The sequence below is a fragment of the Peromyscus leucopus genome, chromosome 14, assembly GCF_004664715.2.
Source record: "Peromyscus leucopus breed LL Stock chromosome 14, UCI_PerLeu_2.1, whole genome shotgun sequence".
Lineage (NCBI taxonomy): Eukaryota > Metazoa > Chordata > Mammalia > Rodentia > Cricetidae > Peromyscus > Peromyscus leucopus.
This window is the reverse complement of record NC_051075.1, coordinates 62,820,776-62,840,494: the sequence shown is the minus strand read 5'-3', so window position 1 is coordinate 62,840,494 and position 19,719 is coordinate 62,820,776. Positions and strand designations below refer to the sequence as shown.

Genomic DNA, 19,719 nt, shown 5'->3' with positions numbered 1-19,719 from the left:
TCCCTAGTATGAAAAATGCTAGACGTTTCCCATGATACGACTTCCAGATCTCCAAAGTGTGTTCTAGTAGATCAATCCTCCCACACAAGGAATATCCAACATTCCTTTGCCTTGGGTCACAAATATATTCTATAAATATTGTATTTATGTCTGACATTGAGTTTCCAGATTGGAAAATTCTCATAAAAGTAAAAGAACATTAGGCTAGAGAGACAGCTCCATGGCTAAGAGCACTTGTTGATAATTCAAAAGACCCAGGCTATCTTCCACCACCAGCACCAGCACTCATTCCTATGCATAACTCCACTTCCTGGGAATCCAATGTCCTCTTTTGGCCTCTGTGGAAAATGCACACATGTGACATCCATATATATGTGCAGGTAAACCCGCACATACACAAAAAGCAATAAATCATTTTTTTTAAGAACAAAGGAATACAGACTACATTTTTCCAACCATCAAAAGGGGAAAACAACCTAAAATTATAATTTTACATTACTAATGATTTGGAAACAAAAATAACATATAATTTTAGATGATATTAATATCATGCAGGAAAGCAAAAACACTCAGTAGCTAACTATAATCACACTGACCCTATACACTGAGCCAAACAAAATGTGTGCCATACCACACCATGATTGAGAGAGAATTTGTTCATATGATTTACCTATTTATTATTTATTGTTTATTTCTGCCTTCCTCTTTACAACCACTCTCTCTCATTTGTTCATCTGTCTGTCTCCTAACAGTCACTCCCCAGGGTGCTCTAAAATACATGTTCATTCTCAGATGCTCTTACTGGAGAATTGCACCTAGTGGAAACCCTCGAAGCACTGTCCCCATAGAATACATCAGGAATCCTATAATGGCTCACTTATAGTGACAAGATGAAATTTATTAGAAAACCTCTCCTTTCTCCTACTATCAGCAGCCTTCCTCTACAGGCAGCTACTTTGAATAATACTTTGTTTGGGTAATTCCTTTCTACCTGTCCCAACTGTTCACTGTCTATGAAATGATGAGACTCTTGGAAAGATTTCCCTTCCTTCCTTCCTTCCTTCCTTCCTTCCTTCCTTCCTTCCTTCCTTCCTTCCTTCCTTCCTTCCTCCCTCCCTCCCTCCCTCCCTCCCTCCCTCTCCCTCTCCCTCTCCCTCTCCCTCTCCTTCTCTCTCTCTCTTTCTGTTCTCAGAAAGAGAATTGGCTTTTTGAGCAAAGAGGATCCTCACTGTGAGAAAGCGGTAACTATTTCGAGTGTCTTACCTTCCTCTGGACCTCAGAAATAAATATTGTTATAGATAAATGCACAGTGGCCAGACAGAAGGTTCCATTGGGATAACCAGCTACTGCCTTGCAGGACATTCTTATCTATGCAGCAGAAAACAGCAACTTAAAAGTCGAACTCCCTGTGACCAGTTGGTGGGTAGACAAGAACGGCCTTTGTTCCTGCTACTCGTGATATATGCCAGTGCCACATAGGCTGTCAGTTAAAATGGCCCTATGAGTATTATATATCCACTAATTAAAAATTGAGAAAACAGATACAAAGGGAAGGAAGCATGCTAACAAGCTGAGGCTGAACCAGGATTCAAATCTAGTCTAATAAATCCAAGCTCTCTACCTTCCTACTTCTTCACCCTAAAACATGTTCCCTGTTTACTATGGAGATAATCAAAATATAACCAAAAGCTTATGATTATTGTACTTTTCAAAACGTCCAGCTGTCTTTAAGGATTCCAGCAAGCTGGAGTCCATGGTTCTGCAACATCACAAGCATTTCTTTCAGAATAAACTACTACACCACTAATTTTGGCTATCAAGCTTCGGTTTTAAGAATCCAATTCAACATAATCAAGTTCTAATGTCTCTGATTATTCCTATTTGCTTTTGCCTGGAGGCCTGGAAAGAGTACAGGTTTGACAAATATAAACAGAGGGTTCATGATGCTCTTGGAATGTTCTACCTTCCTGTTTTCAAAGCAAGAGGCCACACTGCTTTGAAAAGTATTCCACTGAGAGAACAAAGGAAGCTTCTTCTATTAGATCATTTAAAAACCTCTCTACATCAGCATTATTTGTACAAACTCTGTAAATACTAATATGTTCAGCAATGAAAACCCCATGGGAGCAAGCATTCCTAAAGATGGATTCAGCCTGCAACAACGAAGTTTAGAGAGACAGACACCTGAGTTCAGTTCAGCTCCTCATCTTTGCAAATAACTTTTGCTCTGAGTGAGCTCACAGTCAGAAAGTAGAAACAGAGACTCTGGGAGCACTTTATAGCCACACTGATACTAGTAGAAAAATAAGTAACAGTCTATCCTAAATTTAGTTCAGAAACGATGAAGAACAAGTGCCCTTGAAAGACCAAGGAAGACTTTGGAAATAAAAAAAAAATTGGTTTCAGACACTGGAAATAAGTCTGGACCCCACAATAAGCGTGGAGTGAGGTTATCAGAAAGAATGGGAGTCATGCAACTGCCCTTGAGATCAGTGAAGGATGGATGAAAGGAGGGATTAGGTGGAATTCACTGCACTGGTCGCAGTTTTAAGTCTCTCTGAAGGACACTGAGGAAGGAATCTCCTCAGAATGCAAGAAATTAATGATGGGAGAGGTAAAGACGAATGAAGAATGGTCACTGTGACTCTAAGTTGACCAGCCACAGTAGGGAACACTTGTACTACCAGAACTTTGGAGGCTAAGAAGTAGGACCAAGAGTTTGAGGCAGACCTGAGCTTCAGAGTGAGACCAGCCTCACAAAACCAGAGAAGACCAGGTGACTCAAAGCAGTCGTCCTGCATAAGCAGCATCTCTTGTTTATAAAATATCTGTGAGTAAAGCATGAGTGGAACTATCCCAATAATGATCAGCTCAACCTAAAACACGCTGACATTGAAATTTGAAAAATCCAGGTAAGCTCAGCAATAAGAGGAGAGAAGAAGAGAGGAGTCTCCATGCCCTAGACTGACCTACTGATGCTTGAGGTGCAGGGAAATGGAGCTGCCCAGCCACTCTCAGAAGAATTGACACTGGGCAGTTATGGGTCATGTTGATATGGGCTTGATTCTTTCTAACTATAAAAATCAAGGTAACGAACATTTATAATCCATTCAGTGCAGAGTCCTAGATGAGAAACACTAAAATATTTACAGAGATCTAAAATAAGCTGTTGTTTCCAAGGTGTCACAGAGTTGGGGGGCTGTAAGGATGCTCTCCAAAATTTTCCCACACCTGGGTATTACATTCTGTCAGACAAACCCATAAGTGAGCTCATCTAGACTGACCTAGGTCAGAAATAATCTACAGCGGCCTCATGACTCACTGCAGCTAATGGGCTCTGGTGACAAATATGTGCAGGAATAACAGAAACTGCAGTTTACTGCCTTAAGGGAAGGGAAAGAATTAATAAATAGACCCTTTAGTTTCAACAGTATTAAAAGTACTTACATGCAAATATAATGAACACATAACTGGAGGATCTTAATTATAATTCTAGAATTTGGAAAATTACAAACTTTACATATGCAGAAATGAACTCTATTGGCAGAAAGTCAAAAATGGTGGAGGATGGTCAAAACACTTCAACAGACAGAAGCGCTTTGTTATTTTCAAGGCATCAACTTGGAACAAGTCTTTTCCAGCCCATCTCTGGGTCATTTTTTCACTCAATAAAAGTCTACCACCCAAGCAATTACATAGATTGAGAAAAGGAACAGACCTGACCTATTTATAACACAGTCAATTCTCCATTATTCCAGGCTCTCTCAAGCTATACACTTTATGTTGTTATCTGCCCTCTGGTCACTTCATTGCCCATTATCACCTCCGCAGGGAAAAGAGGTGAATCTCAAATCAATCCATTTAACTATTTATTAGTAATGCTGGTAAGAGGGCAAGGGGAAAACACATGAGAGCCTCCTCTACAATTAAAGTAGCCCTCCATCTCTAGCCTTCTACAGACTAGCACTCCTGTCAAAAGTATTGCTAAAAATTGTCATGCTTTATTTACAAATGCATGACACTTTTACTATTCCCATTTCACTGAATTATACTGAGCGATTCAGGAATCGTTTTCTTCACTGAAAACAATGGCAAGGATTACATCGCAATGTCTTAGATGGTTCCATTGTATAAACAAAAATATTAATAATTATAAAGTAAGATAAGGGAACTAATCCACGCTACCAGTTGTGCTATGTACAAAGCTGAGTCTTTACAATGTGAATCAAAAGAATGCATTTCACTCCTGTGTTGTAAAGAATTTAATGTGGTAGCATGCATGAATTGAATAAGCAGCATTTGAAAAGAATAACTATATGATGGATAACATTATTACTAACCTTTATTGGTGGTATTATTATTATTGATCCTCTGGATGAGAATGTGACCTCTCTAATACCCCGTGCACTCAAGACTAGGGAGAGGTCACTGCTTCACAGCATCCCACAGATTAACACTAAAAATTTGAGATGTCATTAGTCTGCAGTGTGAAAGACCTTGACCTTGTGAAAAATTGTCTTACGGTGTGAAAGAATGGACAGCATACACACAACGCTAAAGGAAGCCTAAAAAGTGCATATCAAAATATATCCCTCATCTTTCCATACTTTCTGCCTCTGCTTTCTTTGTTTTTCTGAAAAATAGGTAGAAACACAGACACAGCACTTACAAGCAAGTCATCTCTCACCACTAATTTGTTGCTCACCATGAAATCAGAACAGTACAGTTAAAATTGTCTTTTGACCCACAAAAATGATCTAAGGTTTATCCTCTCTAGTTGCCATGGTTAACTGTTAAATCAACTTATGCTACACATGTTTGGAAATCATCATAAGCTTCAAATGCCCTTTGCTGCACTCAACATGCAAATCCAATAGACTAAGCAGATCCTGCTTTGTGGAGGAAGAGTTATAAAGAAATTATGATTTCTAGTCTTCTTTTACCCACTCTGGAGAGCCACTGTCAACAAAGGATATGCCTAAGATAAAATACATGAAATAAAATCAAAGAACAAAAAAATATAAAAAAGAGAGCAAATGTACAAACTCTCACGTGTGCTTTGTTTTGTTCTCTTTAATTCTCCCAAGATAGATCCACAAAGTTAATCAGTGTGTTACTCATTTTATTCCATGTGAAAATACACATCTATATGAGCACCTATTTAACAAACAGTTTCATTTGGCATCAGGAAAGACATATCATGAAGCAAAATTCTTTCTTCAAACAGATCAGTGCTATGCGGCATCTGAATTACCTCATGTGTGGGTTGGAAAGCTTGATGCTGATCAGGGTTTGGTTAACCAGCAGGTGTTTGCCTGTAAAACCTGCTTAGAGCAAGTCAAAGGGGGAGGGCTATATTTCTTTCCATTAGGCAACCAGTGTAGGGGAATGAAATGTACTCTGACAAACAGCCCTTCTCTGGGACAGTATGAAGATCTTGTCCTTCATGATCAGTTTATGAAGTTACAAATGAACTCATTTAATTACACATGTGCAGAAATTGCTGCACCAGGCATTTTCATTAGCACTAGGAAGAAAGAACAACTGAGTCAAAGGTCTGGAATACAGTGAGAGACACAGACATGAGTAAAAACACATTATAATACAACAGGAGGCAGCAGCCAATGAAGTTTTAAAGGATGCTTGCTTGGAGAAAACCAGAGAAAGACATGATTTATGCTAACCAGGAGGAAAGCTTACACCCCATTGACTTTTACAGGAAAAGTTTCCTAAAAGAACAATTGGTTAATATTCTGTATAACAGATAAATACCATGGGAAAGGTTGATTTTCTTAAATTACTTAATACATGGAATAGGTGTTTGAAAAGAAATGAGAGTTTGGTTTGAGATCTGGATAATCATGGATCTTGCAAGAGAGCCCAACTTATTTGGATAGGCTCTGCCTAGAAGGACAGAGAATCCAAGAAACAGGTAAGATGATTGAAGAATATGAAGCAACTATCTTATGGCTTGCTTGATGTTTTAGTAAATTAATTCTGGGAATAGTAAAAGCAGTATGAGAATTCATGGGGGTACTGATGGAGAGAAAAAACATAGGACACTGTTGTTTCCAAGAGTGAACTCAACCCTGATACTGAAGATCAGAAGTATCCTAAATGGGAAAACACACACACACACACACACACACACACACACACACACACACACACACTCAGAAATCCCTGTGACTCTCAACTAGACTATTACATATCTACAGAATATTGAGGTCAGAAAGAATGAAATCTAACAGTTTCATTACAACTAAGGAGCTCTTAAGAGCCCATAATCCCAGGTTTTACTAAAGTTTACTAAGGCATAGTCTCCAATGCTAGAGTCCCAAAATTTGCATCCAGTGTCTTCATTTAATTCGACTGCGGGTTAAGCTGGCATCATTTTGCAAGCAAGGATGGAGTCTTGCTTAAACATTTATCCCAAATGCCCTGCAGAAAACTTAGCATGGTGCGCAGCACATGGTTAGGATTCAGTCTTTGCCCAAGTTATAAGCTCAGTTATAAGCTCCTGACTCCCACAGAAGTCTGTCTGGCATTCCTCAGAGCCTGAGATTATTAGCCTGAAGTTTTAAATTCCATTGCTGTCAGCACTACTGGACTTGTTCCTTACCTATTTGGGTAAAAAGAAAAATATTTAAAAAAAAATCATTTTCCAAAGAATTTTAATCTCTCTTACATGTTCTAAAGTAGCAAAACAAGGTCTTATTGTTTTATGTTGAGTTGAATTGTAGCTCAGAAGCCACTTAAAAATACAGTAACAGCTTGCACAGGGTACTCTGGTGCCTGCTGCTCATTGCTCAAATTTGATTAATTGCATGTATTTGTGTTACGTTATATATTATGTGGACTTAAAAGGAAAAGTTTCCCTGCATGGTAGCCTAGGCCTGGCTAACATTCTGTTAAAGATAATTTTTATTAATCAATACATTTATACACTCATAATTTTAAAAATAAGCAAATTTCATATATATACTATATAGTATAAATATATATTAACTTCTGCATTTTGATCTATAAGTATATATACATAAATACATATATAACTATAGTATTTTTTGCATACATATGTGAGTATAATGATAGTTTAAAATTGATTTTGAACAGTGTTTCTGAGGACTGTACTTGATGAGAAGCCTGTTATAGAAGCTGTGAAAGCCCCATTTTTAAATTAATTGAAATTGCCTTTGAAAGAAATGCTTTCATACTGAACCAACAGCCCAACAGCACCATCCCACATCCAATGCCCATCCTTACATCTGCGTTCTAGTTTGCTTTCTGTTGCTCTGAAAAACACCGTGGCCCAAAGCAGCTTAGAGAAGGAAAGGGTTCGTTGCAGCTAATACTTCCAGATTTCATTCCAGCATTGAGGGAGATCAGGCCAGGAGCTGAAGCACTTGGGGAAATGCTGATTACTGGCTTGCTCATTGGCTCAAGTTCAGCTAGCTTTCTAATACAGTCCCGATTTGCTGGCTTAAAAGATGGTACAGTCCAAAATAGGATGACTCCTCCCACACAAATTATCAATCAAGACAATCTCTCACAGACATGGCCTCAGATTAGTCTGAATGAGGTGATTCTTCAGTTGAAGTTCCCTCTTCTCAGCTAACTTCAGGTAGCATTGAGTTGACAATAAACACTAACCATGACAACTAAAGTACAATCATTGCCCACAGACAGAAAAAGTATGAAGAAAGATAGCAGTAATTACAGCGTTAATTTCCTACAAAAGAGTATTTTCATGACTCTGCCAAGAGTCATGGGTGAAGTGAATTGGGCAAGGCAAGTGCTTGAAATTCAATTTGATAAAAGTTGCTGTACCTTGGCAAAGACATAATCATCATAGCTCACTGTGCTCAGTGTCCCGGGTCAGAACCTGGTTTCTTGCAAACATTGGCAAAGGATGCAAGGGTATATTTCTATGTGTGAGAGCATATTACACAAAACTCTTAATAATCAAAAAGTGGTGCTTTCAATGAACTAGTTGGTGTAATGAATTTCCCAACTTGAGAGAAGTTCTTTACTCTGTTTCTCTCGCTTTTCCTAGCCCTATCTCAAATGACCTGCTTACACCACTCTCTACTACAAGGCTCCTTTTGTCACTGTATAAAATTGTATTTCCTTTCTTGTTCTCTATGCATTCCACTGCATGCATTTCCTTCCTTTTTTCCCCATCCTTAGTAATCTAGAAATGGACAGCAGGCATATATATGCTAGGCAATTTCTCTACCATAAAGATACATGCCCAGCCCTCCATTTTCTACTAAAAGAGACAAAGGCTAAGAAACAATTTAAAAATTGGCACCGTTCACCCAATTAACAAGTAGAAGAGCCAACATTAGGACCTAACTGAATGCAGAGTTCCTTTCATTGCATATTCCTGGCTCAGTTACTCATGTTGACAGCAATGTCTTCAGTCATGCATAAACCAGTGATGCATAAACCAGGTTCTGCATCACCCTCTCCTGCCACCAGCTTGGACCCTCAGCACAGGACTTATTCACTACCTACATCTGGACTCTCCAGCCATATTGGTCATGTAGGTACGTATTGTGTGTCTGGCCCACGGCAAGGGCTAAAGATTAACTGCTGAGTGAATAAGTAAGGTTTCTTCACCACCTGTAGTATACTTTCTGCTTCTAAAGTATCATTATCTACTTCACAAGAGACAGACCTTATTGTGGCATTTGGTACTTTTCTTCACATAGTTTCCTTTGACCTATATGGAAAAGAAAATCTCCAATTAAAGAACCGCAGGCAACTAAGGAGTGTAGAGAGTGGGGCAAAGAATCTTCTCCAGGGAAGAGCACCCCAGTGGGTGGTCTGATACCAAATGTTCAGTCCTGAGGACATGCTTGTGGGTTGCATTGCTCAGACTGAGCAGGTTATGTTTGAGAATGTGTGTGTATATACCTAAACATATACATATAGGCCTGCAGCAGTAATATTAGAGAAGCCTGGATTTGAAAGAGAGCAAGGTGGGGTGTATGAGAGGGTTCACAGGGCAGAAAGGGAAGGTGAGAAGTGTAATTATGTTATAATCTCAAAAAAAGAAAGAAGGAAAACACTAACACGATTGGTGAAACCTTATTATTTTATTATCTTGGAGAGACTACAGCTAAATTAATAACAGCTTATTTTAGTACTTCCTCTCCAGTCTCCAAGACTTAAGATGTATTTATATGTTGCAAAGATACACACTAACATACTAACTCCTCACACAGACACATATAAGCTCTTTTCATTTGATTACTTAATCTTTAATCAGTAGAAAACATCTTCTTTCTTGAAACATTATTATTAAACTATTTAATAATGTCAGACCCAAAAGTATTTTCATACATTGTACCAAACTATGAAAGCAGTTTTCCATCTTAAAATAATAGCTATGATCATAGACTTTACAAGATACTATAAAAATAGCAAAGTTAAGGAAGACTTGGGAGTAGTGATACGACTTTAACCCCAGCACTTGGAAGCAGAGGCAGGCAGATCTCTGAAAGTTCAAGGCTAGCCTGGTCTACAAAGTGAGTTCTAGGACAGCAAGGACTACACAGTGAGACACCCTGTTCCAGTAATCTCTAAAATAATGAAAAGTAATTAATAACAAAGAAATAAATAAAATAGAAAGTAAGACTAACTTTTAGAACTTGGAAAGGTAACAAATTACAAAATGAAAATAATTTAGAATCATTGGCTAAAATATCTGTTCTGACCAGAAATCATCATCTCTAAAGTGTTTTGCATACTTCACAAATGTACTATGTCTGTGAAACTTTGAATCAAGGGACATCAAAACATTCAGAAGTAACCTTCACAAAGGCCTGCATGTAAACAAATTAGCAAAGTGCAATAAATGTGCAAACAACTGTTTAAGATAGGACAAAAGAAAGAAATCACCGCAATAAGCCATAAAGAACTGGGTCACCAAAAGTTAGTGACACTAACAGCATAAAGTTTTGTAATATATGTTTCTATCATAGCAAATCAGATCTTTCTATTCATTGATAACAAATGAGTTGGTTTTTTTTAACCAAAGCACAAAAAGGACAGTCTTATTTTGCAAGATAAACTTTTTAAAAATGCATCATACCTTTTTCTTGCTGTTGTTGCTTTCACAAAAAATAGCTCTCATACATAAAGTTTAAACCTGGTCAGAAACAGAAGCAATTTTATTTCAAGGGACTGAGCAGTTTCTTCCAATAAAGATCCTTAATAGAATCCACCCGTGATCAATTCAGTTTCTGTCAGCTACTCAGTAGTTCAAGCGAAGGAAAATCTAGTCCTTGAATTCATCTTACCCTAATTACCTCTCAGGCTTGGAAAGAGGAGTGTCAAAACAGGGAAAGCTCACCAAAGATGTCAACCAATCACTAAATGAATGGAAGAAAAAAAATACATGGGTCAAAAAAACGCTTCATATGTTAGGTGAAACCACATACACACACATACAAGAACCATGGCTCCTGAAAGGGCAGAGGAATCTCTTGGTTAAACTGTTAATTAGACAGAACCTTGCCTATCCTAACACAAGACAGTCATGCGATGGTAAATGTTATCAACTTAAATAATGCCTCTTTATGAGAATGTAACACTGTATTGTTATCAAGGCATTCCACACACATAAATCTTATTTGACCTCTCAACAACTCTGTTGAACTCTGCAAAGAGAAATTAAGTCTCCAGGAGATTAAGTAATTCCTACAAGGTCAAATATAGGAAGGAGTACACTGACAAAAAATGTACATTGTATTTTTCTTTCCTCAAAAAAAAAAAATAAGAGTCATTTCTCATGCTCTCTCATAGTTGAGGAGCCAAATGCCTAACACCACAAAATTGATCAGCAGAGAAAAACCCGTAATCTTGTACAATAGTGGAAAGGAGATATTATTTATTTAAATGCTATTATTTAAACTGTAAATATATCAAAGACTGCCATGAAGTTTTTACAATTTAAAACAAAAATACCCAACTCTGAACATTTTTGGTGCATCTATAAGTAATGAAAATTTTGACCTATATTTGGAGATTTCTGCATCTACTTAATTAAGATTAAGTATGAATGTTCATTATTAACTGGGCAGAGCCAGATATCCCTTAGCTTCAAGATGTCATTTAAGCAGAAGTTGGACTATTGGGGAAGAAGAAAAAAATGAAATTTATAATAGAGTCTTTAAGGGCAATGTTTATCCAAACTATCCTCCTTAGCTCTCCTGTGCCCTACATGTGGTTAAGTACTAGAAACCCTTCATAATTCCTTTTTCCAAGCGTCGGTGTCCAAGTTTGAGAGCAAAATAGGATAGAAAACTATCACAAAGTTTGTCTTGACATTAGATTCTCATGAAAGTGACACCCACAGCCAGCTGGGGCTGAGTGACACCAACATGTGGACCTATTTCAGGACTAATACGTATCTAATGCTTCCCACGTGGCCGTGTGACCCGTGTGGACTCTGGCGAGCAGTGTACTCATGAACCCCAGTAGGAAACACTGCTCTTTCACTCCCCAAAGAGGGGCTCCCAGTGATCATTGGCATTTATGAACTTTAGGAGCTGCTATTTTTCAGTAGGCTTAACTCCAAAACCCTTCAGGTTCTTAGAAAGTTCGTCTGGGGGACTCTTTTATCTTTATGAAAGCTTGGATAGAAAGAACTGAACTATGTAACAATATAACTGAAATGAACAATTGGTCCTATGTACTTAGGTCAACAGAAGGCTTCTTCCAAGTTTCTTGCACATTCCTCTAAAATCACCATGAGAAGAAAATGAGAAGCATCAAGGAAAGAAAGGTAATGGTTTGCAGCTCCAAAGACGGACTTTGTGAATGCTTCCAAAAATGGCTGAAGTCTTTAACCACTAAGTTGCCAGGGGGGAGAAATGTATGTCCTTATTAAATATCAACGCAGTAACTGACCGGTGTTTGAGAACGAGGTGAATGAGGCCTCTGACTTCCTCAATTATACCCAAGGATTTTCTGTGACCTTCCCTTACTGCAGTTTGGTAACAACGATACTGCTTTGTTCAGGGGACCCAGGACACACAAGGCATTGCACACTTCTGCAGAAACACATCCCACATTAAATTAAGTTAGAGGTGGTATTTGAAAAATAAATAACGGAGTTCCAATTCACTGCAAATGGTACAGGAGGCCAGTAAGTAGGAAGCCTTCAAGAGAAGGACTTCTTTTAGAAAGATGTTTTACAGGACTTTTTCTGCGTCATTAACTCTCCTGGAATCCTGAACGTAACATGATGAATTTCCCTAAAAAGTAGCTACTGTTTAATTTTGAAGCACTTCAAAGAGCCACAGTAGAAAGAATCAAAGAAAACCAAAAAGACCAGTAGATGTGAAATTCACCAAAGAGTAGGGAAAAAAGGGGGAAAGGAAACATGAAGGTTCTAACAGATTTTGACCATGTACTCAAAATACCACTGATTATTTTGCTAATACAGTGTTTTACTGTTTCGTGCAACTGAAATAAGCCTCTGTATTCATCAGAACACAGGATATTTTTATAACAATATTTGTGTCATAGCCCTTAAAAAGAAACATACTTAGACCCTTGAAAAGAATCTGTCTGAAAATAGCCACTGAGATGTATATATGTGTATATTTTATTATAAACTTGGAGGTTGCTTTTTATTAGAGAGAGTCACACATACTGACAGTACTACTCCTACCCTCGACATGCAGTTGTAGAGGAAAAATATGATTTCACAAAAGCAAATAGATGGGGGCAGGAACAATAAGAAAGGAAGCCCACGGGGATACTATAATAGTTGTTTAACTTCAATAGTAACAATAATTGGTCTTTTAAAATGTCTTTTTAAAACCTGCCCAAGGGAAAAGAAAGAAAAAAACTCCTTAAAACTTCACATCCCAAATAACACTACATCAAAAACATGTGGGAAATGTCAGATAATGATATCCACCCAAGTTAAGAAATGCAGAAAACTTTGGCTTCAATTAACATTTCAAATAATCAACTAAAATTCAGATTTCTACTTGAAAAGCCCCAGAAGATAAAGCTGGACTAGGAGGCAGGTTTTCGGAGTCTCTTTAAAAGGACCATCCACTTACAAATGTCCTTCTCATATTCCACCTCGTCCCTTGTCTGTACCTAAGTTCACAGCAGAAGCCAAGATGAATTTAAAGACACATGCACACTGCTACTAAGAAGTACAGTTACCACATGTATGTTCTGGGCTCGTCTCGAGTTTCCCTTGTTATGTAAGCACTTAGGGGCAATAAAATTTCACAGACATTCAACAGCGCTGTGAGTCTCAACACAACAGTCGCCTTGAGTGTGCAGTTCTTTCAGGCAGTGTGCAATGCTGAGATTTAATTCACGTTGATCACGTTGTCAATGCTTTATGGAATAACCATTTAGTAGGACTCTGTTCGCTGAAAACATTTTTATTACTGTTATTAAATATCATTATCTGTGTTGAACTCTGTATTTGAAAAATCAAATCAGAAAAAAAGTAAAATATGAAATATTCAGAAAGATCTATGGAGCTAGTAGGTCCCCAGACACACATCATCTGTCTGCAGATGCTGATGAGAAGAAAGAAAAACAATGAGTATTCACTTCTCACAGATAGAGGTCACTAATGGGCTGAATTTGAATCAGTGTGGCAGAAACCACAAAGTTATTAAAGCAATCCTGTGTGTGTGTGTGTGTGTGTGTGTGTGTGTGTGTGTGTGTGTGTGGTGAGGGGGGGAGAACTTGAATTAAAATTAAATATACCAAAAAATGATCCTCCAAGAAAGCATGAACCAAACAGAAACAAGGCTCGTCACCTTCACCTTACTGGAATGTTCTAAGCAGACAGCAAAGTCTCCTCGCTGTTTCCTTTTATTTATTTATTTTGGACCTAAAGCACTGCTGATCACAGGAGCAGCCATTCTTCCCTGTGAAAGTAGAGAGAGCCGAAGAGTCAAACTAGATTAGATGCTGCAGCTGAGCCTCCACAGAATAAAACTTCTGGTGGTGGACATACTTGAAACCACAGCTTCAAACGGGGAAACTTAATCGCTGCTTTAGGAAGGTTGGTCTAAATCCTAAGTCAATCTATCCAGCAGGCCAGAATAAATGTAAAGGGAATCAGAGGAGGTTCAAATGAGATCCAGCAGTTCAAACTCGAATGATCATCTCAAACCTTTCATACAGGAAAAAAAAAAAAAAAAAAAAAAAAAAAAAAAAAAAAAAAAAAGACTGCATAAGGGACCCCAGAGACCAGCATTGGCATAATTTATTCCTTTAAAGCATCCCCTAGAATTTGTAAAACAGTAGTGAAACTATGTAAGTGTGAAGATATAGGTATCAAAAAAAGAAGAAGAAGAAGAGAGGAAGAGGAAGGAGGAGAAGGAGGAAGAGGAGGAGGAGAGGAGGAGAAAGGAAAGGAATAATGTTTGAAATTACATCTTCCAGATACTTGCACCTTGACATAACAGTCTGGTACTATACTGTCAACAGTCATTAGTAAAGACCCTTAAAGGCTTTTACCCTAGCCTATTTTGATTTCTTCTCAGGCTTCTCTAAAAAACAGTAGAAGGGAGAAAAGTTTTACACATTCAGGGGCAATAAAACGTGCAACTTTTCTTGGTGTGCATATTCCCTAAAGATTGATTCTCCTCTAATATGGTGGCCAGCCAAGCCACATGTATCTGGTAAATATCCTTGGTGATTTAGAAGACATAATCCAGTTCTAACATTTCAGATCCTGACCTAAAATTTTATATCCATACGGCAACAATCAAATACAGCACTGGACAAATGCCAACCTGGCATTCTATTTACCTCGGAATTTTGGGGAGATACTTCTTCGCTTATTTAATAAGGTCATACCAGGTAGGACTAGAGAGGATCCTGCTCTGATACAGAAGCCATCCTTCATATTAGCTTTGGGCTGGGGGAAGTTAGACATCATAAATTTAGCAATAATCCTGTAAGCGAGTGGACATGCTCTGAAGCTCACTAGAACCCTGTGTGATTTAGGTAGCTTCCCAGCTGAATGGGGAGCAATGGCTCCCATTTAGAAGAGGCTGTGAGCAGCAGACACAGCATGCAAAGAAATCTGATAGGCACCTTGAGCTCCTGGAGGAGCATTTGCAGGGATTTTCGCCCTGCACTTACTTGATTAGTTTACTGTTAGCTTAACGGGAGATTCCCTCTATTAGAACTAATCACAAGCTCTCAGAGAGATGATTTTCATTCAGAGAATGTACTAGGAGTTTCCAGAAGAATTAATAGTGATCATCATAATAAAGACGATACCAGGGCCTCAAGAGCTGCTTCAAAACTCTGTAGTGCCTTAAGGGGGTGGTGGTGCTGAATCTTTTCTGCCCTGGGAGTGAGCAGCAGCTATTTTATTAGCTAAAGTGCATGGAACTGCTGTTCAGAATTGTGAGTGTCTTCCCTCTGGTACCCTAGCCTCCTTACACACATGAGGCCATTCGGAGTTCCCCCACATCACTGAGCATCAGGCTAAAGAACGGGGGGGGGGGGCTCTGTGTAACATCACTAACCACAGGCAGTGGAACATACATTCACATCCATATCCATACCTCTCTTTTTTTCCCCGACTACACACACACACACATACACAGAAACAGAGACAGAGAGAGACAGAGAAAGAGAGAGCAAATTTACACCACCAATGGCTAACGTTTCATATTGCCCTTCAATGAAAATGTGACTTTTATAGTTCGTATTTTATGACACCAGAAGGTGAATGAAATTAGGGAAGACTCCGAGGATGTCGGCGGGGGTCGGGGGGGGGGAGATATCTCTCTCTCTCTGCTTTCAATATTCATACCCCTCTCCAAATCTAAGATTCAGAGAAAGCTACGAGAAGCAGGTGAGCAAAAGTAAGCTTCCTTTCTTTTTATAGGAAATAGGGTGAGAGAATGAGAGAATGGGGGGGGGTGAATGAAATCCATCTATCATTTCTCTGGATTCGGGCACACTTAAAAGTCCTTGGATACACATTCTAAATTTCCAAACTATACAGAATCAGACACTAGCCGGGGCCCAGGGTTTTCCTCCACTCGGGTGGGGGGATCGACTCACATCGTTGCCTATCTGGCACGAAGAAACACCAAGACACCTCCCACCCCCGCCGCCACACACTTCCATTCCCACCCCCAGCTAACATGACTATTGAATTGCCAGCGCTGGTATACCCATCCCTGGGACCTTGAACTTGGCCCCCGTCTTACTTTGAGTCAAACCTAGCTAACCCTGCTAAAGGCTTTCAAAGGATCCGAAGTCCAGAGCGGGAGGCACGGTTAAGGGTGCGCATTTACCTGCTAAGGTTTTCCAGGTCTCCCTTCAGCCCTGCTGGTAATCCCGCTCAGCGCAGCGCCCTCCCCCAGATCCAAACTTTTGCTGGGTCCTCCAGGTGGCGGCGGCGGCTGCTGCAACCCAGCTCTGCCTCTGGCTGCGTCGGAGCTCCGGGAAGCTGAGGCCAGAGCTTCTGAGTGGTGAGCGCCTCCCGGCAGCTTGCGGGCGCCCGAGCGCCCCGCTCGCCTTGCTCGCTGTCGCCTACGTCCCCTACGGAGCCGCGGCATCGTCTTCCCCGGTCCTCTGCCACCTCCGCCTCCAGGGGTCGGGCATGCCACTTTATCTAGGCTCGGGGCCGCCGCAGCTCTGGTCTCCTCTCCTCTTCCGTCTCCCCCTCTCCGCCTCGAACCCCGAAAAAAAGTAGGGCGATCTAGGAGGGCGGTGGAGCGCGTCCTGGCCGGGTCCGGGACTGCTGGGAGCCGGAGGACCGCGCGAGTCGGCGGGAGAACTGGGCGGGCGCTCGGTCGCAGCGAATGTGCGGACCACGCGCAGCAGGGCGTGCAGCTCGGGCTGCGCGGGGGCGGGCGCGGAGCTCACTCCAAGTGCAGCGTCTGCGGGGCGCGGGTCTGGAGGCAGCTCCAGCCACACTGCTGCCTTGATCGGACCCGGTCCGCTAATGTAGACTCCGAGGTCCCCACCCCCACCCCTCCTGACACCCCCGGGAGATGTTTACTGTAATGAATTCGCGGGATCGGCTTTGCAGCTTGAGCGCCCCTCCTCTCCCTCGGCCCCTGGAGCTCTGGCGCGCTCCCCTCTTCGAGCCCTCTTTCTTGGCCTCCCTCTTCTCCTCCCTCCCAAGCCGAGTCCCTCCCACTTCTCTGATTTAAAGAATGCTTGGGAGGAGCCGCAGCAACCCTAAGCTTTCCAAGAGGCAAAGTCAGATGGGGCTTTTAACCCTGTCCTCCCTGGAGAGAGTTATGTGCTCCCGGCTAACCCAGGAATGCCAACTTGACCCAGAACCATGCTTCTCCCTCTCTGTAAGCTTCAGGCGTCCTCCCTACCCTCAGCTTCTCTGAATGGTGAAGGACGCTTTCCCTGTAGTTCGCCTGATATACATCCACGCCAGAGGAGCTATTACTTAGAAATGATCGAAACGTAACATTAGAGGGTAAAAATATAGCAAGTCTCTCAACCAAAATGGCGTTATTTTACTCAGAGGCAACATTGGGGGTGTGCGGCACCTCCAGCGCATCAAAGGTCTGCTCATCAAGCTTTCTTCCATAAACTTTAATTGGAGGAATTAGAGTTTGGCATCCTATTTAAACACATCCGCTTTCCCCTGTCACCCTAGCTGCTCCTGGAAAGAGTGATGTTCAGTAGATGAGTTGTCTCTAGAAATTATAATGGACAACCGACAACGTCCGCAGCAATGACTATGAAAACAGGCTGCATAGTTAAAACGTCCAATCGGCACACCTTTCCCACTTGGGATTCTCTTTGCAAAGGTTAAAGAGTAATCTAAGAAATCTGAGACCTGTCTCTTCCATTTTATTTTTATTTTTTTCCTCTCTTTTTGGCAAGGGGGTGGTGACCTGGTTTGTTCCTCCATTCATTGCTGCCCATAAGTCTCCAGCAAGTTGCGATGTGTTTTAACTAGTCTGGAGACCGTCGGCATACTAACAGAAGGGGGAGAACAAGCCCGCACCGAGCATTAGGCTGCAATGAGGCGCACTGTGGGTAGAGCCCCGGGAAAAGCAATTTGCAAGTTGAAAGCTCGCCCTGAACCAACTCCCTAGGGATCTTCTCAGCATTCTGGACTGACGACTTTGGCAAGGGCGTTGCCTGTAACCCGCTGGAGATGATTTCCGGACGAACCCCAGGCGCGACCGCACTCCTTGTCCTCAGTTCAAAGTCTGAGTCACTTGGCACCACTTCCCCGATTGTTTTTATTTCCTTGCATCGCTGTTGTGTCTGCTACCTTCATGGACTTGAGCGCTTAAATCCTGGTAAGACGACTTGGAGAAACGCCCGATTTGTCTCCCAAGCCACACAAGGATACACCCAAACGCACCGCGACACACGCGTTCACACACGTTGGCACACACCACGGGGGTTCAAGAGAGCTTTGCCACTCTTCCCCGTCCTTTAGATATGCAAAGGCGACTAGAAAACACGTATGCGTGGCCTGTCTTTTCTCCAAACTTGAAGTGTTAACTGACAGATATCCAGGAGAGAATGGGGCGTGAATGGAGCCTCTAATCTGAGGAAAAGAGACAGTGAGAGTCATCTTGGGAGCTTATGAAGAGAAGCGCCAAGATGACAGCAGCGATGGCGGTAGCCTTCGGCAGCCACTGTCCCTTCCTGAGCGCCCTGACAGGCAAAATGACTTATCCAAACAGCAAGTGTGGGACCAGTCCTCCCTAGACAGACAGGCTCTTTTCCTAAATCTTCCTTCCCCTGATTGGTGCAGAGACCTTAGCTAGCTCAGACCCTTGATCATCGTGGAGGGGAAATCACAAAACAGAAGTGATTCGCGCTGGCGCTGAAAGCTCCTGGAAGAGCCCTGGACTGGTCAGCTTAGCTGAGGAACCTTTCCAGGAGGTCCCTAGCCTGGAGGGGACCCGAGAGCAGCTGGATAGGTTCTTCGCCTTACTACTCTGGGCATCTGCTTGGCCTTGCATTCCGCTCCTGGCGGCGTAGAAGGACCTTTCTCCACGTCCCAGGCATGCCGCGCAGGGAAAGTGATCCTAGTTCAGCTTTGGGAGCTCTGGGGGACTTCTCCATCCCCCGCCGGTTGAGTCAGGAAAGCGCAATTACACCAGCCCTAACACTACCAGTTCCTGGTGCAGGAGCAGAGGAGGCAGGGTCCTTGGTTTTGAAAAACCGCACTCGATTGGAAAGAAAACGAACTAGCATCCTCAGTTTTAGTGACTAATTGAACCCGGATTTGGGGCACAGGGCGGGTAGGGGTTTCAAATACCGACGCTTGATAATAATAACACTTCTGCCATTCAACACAGATGGGTAGGGGAGATTGCTACTTACCGTACTTAAGAGATTCATTCTAGGGGAAATGAGAGGCTGGAGTTCTAAAAGCATGGGGGATTCAGAAAACTCCGTTTAGGATCGATGTTTCTGGCAGGCAGCAAAGGAGCGTTGTTTTTTTTTATCCCCACAACTCAGTCACAAAACTCCCTAGAGGATGTGAATTCGACTTGAGAGTACAGAAGTCCTCCAAGTAGGGGTAGAGAGAAAAAGAAAACCTATTTTCTTGGGCAATAAAAAGAGACAAAACCTAGAACACCCACCCGGTGACCACCCACCATTTGCTCAAAAAATAATAATAATAAATCTTCCCAAATAACGTGGTGCCCTCGTAAGGAAAGCTAAGGCAGTCACTAGAAACTTCACCTGGCATTGCAA

At 41.4% G+C, this 19,719-nt stretch overlaps 1 protein-coding gene across 2 annotated transcripts in view; it reads right to left on the bottom strand.

Annotated features, from left to right (window-relative positions):
- Window positions 1-19,719, bottom strand: part of Flrt2 (fibronectin leucine rich transmembrane protein 2) — a 97,615-nt gene that overhangs the window by 77,234 nt on the left and 662 nt on the right. The window contains exon 2 of one of the 2 annotated variants that reach the window (XM_037210762.1): window positions 16,320-19,491. The exons of the other annotated variant lie outside the window; for it this stretch is intronic. The gene's annotated coding sequence lies outside the window, so the exon portion shown is untranslated. The remainder of the gene's footprint in view (window positions 1-16,319; window positions 19,492-19,719) is intronic. 2 annotated transcript variants of the gene reach the window in all.